Genomic DNA, 6,376 nt, shown 5'->3' on the forward strand with positions numbered 1-6,376 from the left:
CGGCGCGGAACACGAACATAGCAGGCAGAGGAAATGCTGTCTTTGCAACACTCAGGAGGGCCAGGGCTGGTATCACGGGTAATATATATCCGATGTGGCCAGCTTTCAGGGGGTCCCTGGGTCCCGAAAGTGCACAAAATTTCCTTTTTGATGTCCCCGACTACCCGCCCCCACTCTGATATCTGACAATGACAACAGACAACCAGGCTTCGGGGGTAATCGTTGCTCTTTTTACTAGCAGGACAAAGTAATACAAATGTATATATGGGAGAATTCTTCACATACAATACAGCAATCTTTGTAGGCCGTGTCCAATTAAGCAGGTGATGGAGCTTGGAGCGGGGATGCTTTGGATAGATTAATTAATAGTTGCTTGAGTAGTAAACTTGTATATATTTGTAAAGATGGCCTGTATCCAGGGGGTTAGTTCTCAACAACTGGTTACACGTATGTAGAATAGAAAATACAATTTTTCTTAGCAGCGGGAGGTTCTTGATTTCTGCTAGACTAGCTATGGGCTTCTTAAATATAGATTTGTCCCAAAGACTTACTTGAATAGAGAAATACGTGTAGACGTCCCAGATGTATGGATAAAACAGGTCCGTAAGCTTAATGCTTGTAAAATTGGAGCTTCAGAGGAAAACACTCTCTGAGAAGGACCTTGAGAACAGAGGAGAAGACATCTCTGCTTGCTGTACCCTGATAGTGGGCAGCCATTATCAGTTATCCATGTGCTCTGTCCGCTGGCTCTTTCTCTACCCCAGAAGACAAAAACCAAAAAGTTCCCAACCCCCTCTCTAGAGAGGGCGGTCACTCAGCTCCGCCTCCAGGCCAGCCAAGCTCCCTTGAGTGGTCCTGGAGGTCACCTAATTATAATGGACACTCCCTTTACAATGCCAGCTCAAATTACATTACAATGGTAAATATAGGCAGGTGTAGTACACAAAAACATCCACAAGATGGTGCATTAATAGACCCCCTGTGTGCTGGCTCTGGAGAAATAGAAATGAAGGAATGAAGGGGGAATAAACGCTTTACCTTATATGCAAATGTCCATATCATCTCGGTCTGCAAGGACTATAAAAGGGAATTGGACTAGCAGTACTGGGACATTACATCTTAGTCAGCTGTGCTGCGGGAACAGGGATCGCCGGCTTGCTTAAGGGGGAGAGGGGCGGTGGGGCATGGGTGATCGGTAGGGGCCAGGGGTGGGCGGGGTTGCTGGTTTGGGGGAGGTGCTGGTGGTAGGGGTTAGAGAGGGGGACGGGGGGGTCGGGTTTCACACCAGAGAGCAGAAGGCAAGTAGGGGGGGGGGCAGATTGAACATGTGGAAAGGGGGGGGGGTAACCAAGGTCACGGGTGGGTGGTGCTGGGGGGAAGAGGTAGATGTAGGAGGTGACTGTAACTCTAAAGGGGGAAAGGGGGCCGGGGACGCGGGTGGGGGGTAAGGGGAAAGCCGGGGTGCAGGTGGAGGGAAAGGGGAGGGTCAGAGGTGCAGCAGCGGGGCCGTGGGGTCCTGGCCCACGACGCTGTGGGAGGTGACCACGCTGGCCGCAAGGAAAGGGCCATGGGGGGCCACGGGCCGCGCTGCAGGTGGATTGCGCAAGGGTGAGGGGACAGCGGACGAAGTCGCGGGCTATAGCTAGTTGCTGATAAGGCGGCACTATTACTGATAAGGGGGCTGTATGTCCTGGACTAGTGACCCACCTTCCACTATATACTGTCTGACTGTATTGTGTAACAGGATAAGCTCAGGAATCGTCGTGTCCTTAGTTGGACAAGCACTTTTTGGCACAAAAATGAAAGTCTAGTCCAGCAGAATGTGGTTCTACTGGACACAACCAGTTTTATTAGAAGTTGTGCAGGAAAATAAAACAAATACAATACAAAATAAAATCTCAGCCATCCGACTTCTACCTACAACACAGGTCACCTAACTATGAGAGCTGGGCCTTCTGCACAGCTCCCTAAACACAACATACAGCAATATTACTCACAGACAAATTTCCAGGAGCAGAGAGAGCCGTATACCTGTGGGCTGTCTTTTATACACACTTCAGGATAGCAAGGATTTCCCCACACATCCGAAACCCTGGAGTGGCTGAATGGAGTAGAGACACCAATACTCCTACTCCAGCAGCCAGACCTTTACCAGGGTTTCGGTAAAACCCACCAGCAAGAAACCTGGGAGAAATGTATACTCCTTGTACCACTTTGCCCCTCCTGGCCCTGTCACAATTGCCATACTGTGACTGTGATCATGTTATATGTTATTCTATGTGTTGTATAAAGTGATAGAACAACTAATTTCCCTCTGGGATTAATAAAGATTTCTATTCTATTCTAGGGTCAGGGGATAATCGTACACATTAGGGAGAGCGTGTGCCTACATAGGCAGTACGGAGACTTACAAGTCATTCCTGCTCCGCTAGGGATTCTGGGTAAAAAATATGCAAATCTATTCTCCAGGATGTAATTAGGAGAACAGTGCACTCTGTATGCCGCCCTCTAGAGGGCAGCATCCTTAACATCATGCATGACTCAGTTACTAAGCCTACTATCATGATGCGGATTTAATTGCCAAATTAGTATTTCTATTCGAAAAGGAACAGTTTCCCAGCTATGGCAATTAAATCCACATCATGATAGTACACTTATTAACTGAGCCATGCATGATGTTAAGGATGCTGTCCTCTAGAGGGCGGCATACAGAGTGCACTGTTATCCTAATTACATCCTGGAGAATAGATTTGCATATTTTTTACCCAGAATCCCTAGCGGAGCAGGAATTACTTGTAAGTCTTTGTACTGCCTATGTAGGCACACACTCTCCGTGATATGTACGATTATCCCCTGACCCTGGTCTATAGTCTATCACTCTGCCAAATCAGTATCCCTGCGCTATGCTGAGGAGGCCCAAAAGGCCAAAACAGTGCTGTCCATAGCTGGGAATTTGACAATTAAATCCGCATCATGTCAGTAGGCTTATTAACTGAGTCATGCATGATGTTGAGGATACTGCCCTCTAGAGGGTGGCATACAGAGTGCACTGTTCTCCTAATTACATCCTGGAGAATAAATATTCTATTCTAGTCAATGATATCACAGGGTAAGGATTCTCCATGATTTTAATTTTCTAAACTTTTTCTCTCATTTAACCCTTACAGAAATCTTGGCAAGAATCATTTTCAAGGGACAACATGAACGGCAAAATTTTTACTTTATGTCTGATGGTTTTCATGTTTTTGTTTGGTTACTTCTTCCGCTACCAAAGAAAAATAGACGCAATCAGCAAGTGGATACAACATTCTGTAAAATTACAGGAGAGAAAAAAGCCTGTAAATAATAAGACTTACCCGGCTTTCCGGCACCCCCTGGCTCCTCCGTACCCATATCCATACAAGTTCCTCATTAACCAACCAGACAAATGCAAGAACCGGAAGCCTTTCCTTGTTATAATGGTGTGTGTACAGAGCCATGATGTGGAGACTAGGCATACGATCCGGGACACATGGGGTAACGAAAGTATTTATGATGTCGATGTGGTCAGGATATTTCTGGTGGGTCTACCTCAAGTTGCCCCTGACTGAACCCAGTGGTTGTTGGAGGAAGAAAGTGAAGCTTTTGGGGACATCATTCTACAAGACTTCATGGACACCTATAACAACTTGACATTGAAAACCTTGATGGGTATGGAATGGGTGACCAAATTCTGTTCTTCTGCCAGCTATGTCATGAAGGTAGACAGCGACGTATTTTTAAATGTAGACTACTTGGTCCATCGGCTACTTCATCCAGACTTACCGGTGCGTAACAATTACTATACAGGAAAAATGAGGATCAATACCGGACCTATACGAGACAAGCGTTCTAAATGGTACATGCCTACGGAGATCTATCCCAATAACACCTACCCACTTTACAGCGGAGGCGCTGGATATGTCATTTCAGCAGATTTGGCAAAAAAAATCTATGATGTGGCCCAAGAAATTAGGGTTATCCACATAGAAGATGCATTCATAGGACTTTGTTTGTATGAGCTCCATATTCCACCTACCGACCCCCCTAAAGGTAAATTTAATGACGTCAGAATTGAATATGACCTTTGCAAGTTCAGGAATTATATCTTTGTACACCCATATACTGGAAAAGAGTTACGATCTGTATGGGCAGACTTTTGGGCTAAAAAAGTGCTAAGAAGAAAATGAACATTTCACAGGAATCGAAAATGGACTGGAGAATTTTTTTTTAAATTTTTTTTTAGTAATTGACAAAAATACAGAGACCTTGTCATGATGAAACTTTTTGGGAAATTTTTAAGGACATGGTGCAATATATGGCGAGGAGTAGTCTGATTTTGACAACTTTTATCCCATTTCATATCAGAGTTTGCTGAGTTGCAGCTGGGTGCCATATTGTTCAGTCTGCATCCATTGACTCTAATAGGAGAAAAATAATCGTTTCATTTGGTACCATAGGGAGATGGACACATATTAAATGATTCCCTAGGTAGTAGATGACATTTTGGCCCACAAAGGTCGGCAGGGGACCTTGCTGTCAGTATTATTAATTTATTTATCTTTATGTGTATAGCGCCATCGTATTCCACAGCACTTGACAGTCACGGTCCCTTATAAGGCTCAAAATCTACATCCCCTACTAGTATGTCTTTGGAGTGTGGGAGGAAACCGGAGTACCTGGAGGAAATCCATGCAAACATAGTTACATAGTAGATGAGGTTGGATAAAGACATCAGTCCATCAAGTCCAACCTATAACCCTAGAATCCCTACAGTGTTGATCTAGGGGAAGGCAAAAAACCCCATGACGAAAAGGACAACATAAAAAATTCCTTACAGATTTTGTCCTAGGTAGGATTCTGCCCTTGATCGAACCCAGATTTTGTTGGAGGAAGAAAATGAGGCTTTTGGGGACATGATTCTACAAGACTTCACAGACACCTATTACAATTTATTGAAAACCTTGATGGGTACTGAGTGGGTGCCCAAATTCTGTTCATCTGCCAGCTATGTCATGAAGGCAGACATAGACATCTTTAACCGGTTAAGGACACAGGCCAAATGTGCCTTAAGGATCGGGCCTCTTTTTTCAAATCTTTAAATGGCAAGACACTTTAACATACACAAGTGATTTTGAGATTGTTTTTTCGTAACACATTATACTTCATGTTAGTGGTAAACACTAATCAATATTTTTGTATTTATTTATAAAAAAAAAAATAGGAAATTTGATGGGAATTTGGAAAAAAATAGCAATTTTCAAAATGTGAAATTCTCAGCTTTTCAGGCATATAGTCATACCACCCAAATACATGAATAAATATTATCTCCCATATCTCTGCTTTATATTGACATCATCTTTTGATTGTTTTTTAATTTATTTAGGACGTTACAAGGCTTATAAGTGTAACAGAGATTTTTCAGATTTACAAGAAAATTCCCCAAACCAATTTTTTAAGGACCACTTCAGTTCTGAAAGGAATTATAAAGGCCTGTATAATAGAAACCCCCATAAATCCCTCCATTTTCAAAACTCCACCCCTCAAATAATTCAAAACTGCATTTGGGATGTTTGTTAACCCTTTAAGCATTTCACAAGAATAAAAACAATATAGAGGTGAAATGTAGGGAAGGGGCAGTTAAACAACTTTTTTTTCCAGTTATAGCGTTTACCGTACATATTTTTATAGATTTGTAGAGCGGGCGTTTTCAGACACAGGGATACCTAAAGTGTATGTGTTTCTGTTATGACCCGGTCTGAGCAGTCTCGGCCTGTTAGGTTCAGGCGCAGAGTGTCCGGACGGCATTCAGCGCGTGAATCACCTGATGCACGGCAGGGGAATGTTCACACCAGACATGCAGTTTCTGCTCTGGCACTCGGGCGTGGTTCACGTGGTGAGTGGCCTGGTGGATCAGTGCCTGGTGTGTCTTGGCCTCTGAAGGGGTTAAGTTCTCTGCAGTGCTGAATACTTTACAGGCCATGGGCGAGGCCTTCTCTTCAGTATATAAGGCTGTTGTACATGCTACCTGATGCTGGTCTTAAACGTCTGTTCCTAGTGAATGTCTGTTGTCTGAAGTTGCTACTATCTGCATCCTGGCCCATCCAGTTTCTTGCTCCTGTTCACACAGGACTGTTCGCTAAGTATTGAGCTTGTATCCAGACATAGTGTTCCGGGCGCAGCGAGCCCTAGGTATTTTTCTGTTTGGAAGTTTGGAATTTTGGTAGGGGTTTTTTGTGTGTGATCCTAAGTTCTGTTTTTCCCTATCCCTCGCTTAGTTCAGTTACTCTGTGTTTCATGCTTATTTTCTCCCTATGCTTTTGTGTTTTCATATTCACCGTTAGTCCAGTCTGGACAT

General features: G+C 43.8%; 1 pseudogene; it reads left to right on the top strand.

Moving 5' to 3' along the window:
- The first annotated feature begins 3,200 nt into the window (after positions 1-3,200).
- On the top strand, positions 3,201-4,208 carry LOC142202711 (beta-1,3-galactosyltransferase 1-like; annotated as a pseudogene).
- Positions 4,209-6,376: the final 2,168 nt, after the last annotated feature.

Source organism: Leptodactylus fuscus, chromosome 5 (genome assembly GCF_031893055.1).
Source record: "Leptodactylus fuscus isolate aLepFus1 chromosome 5, aLepFus1.hap2, whole genome shotgun sequence".
NCBI lineage: Eukaryota > Metazoa > Chordata > Amphibia > Anura > Leptodactylidae > Leptodactylus > Leptodactylus fuscus.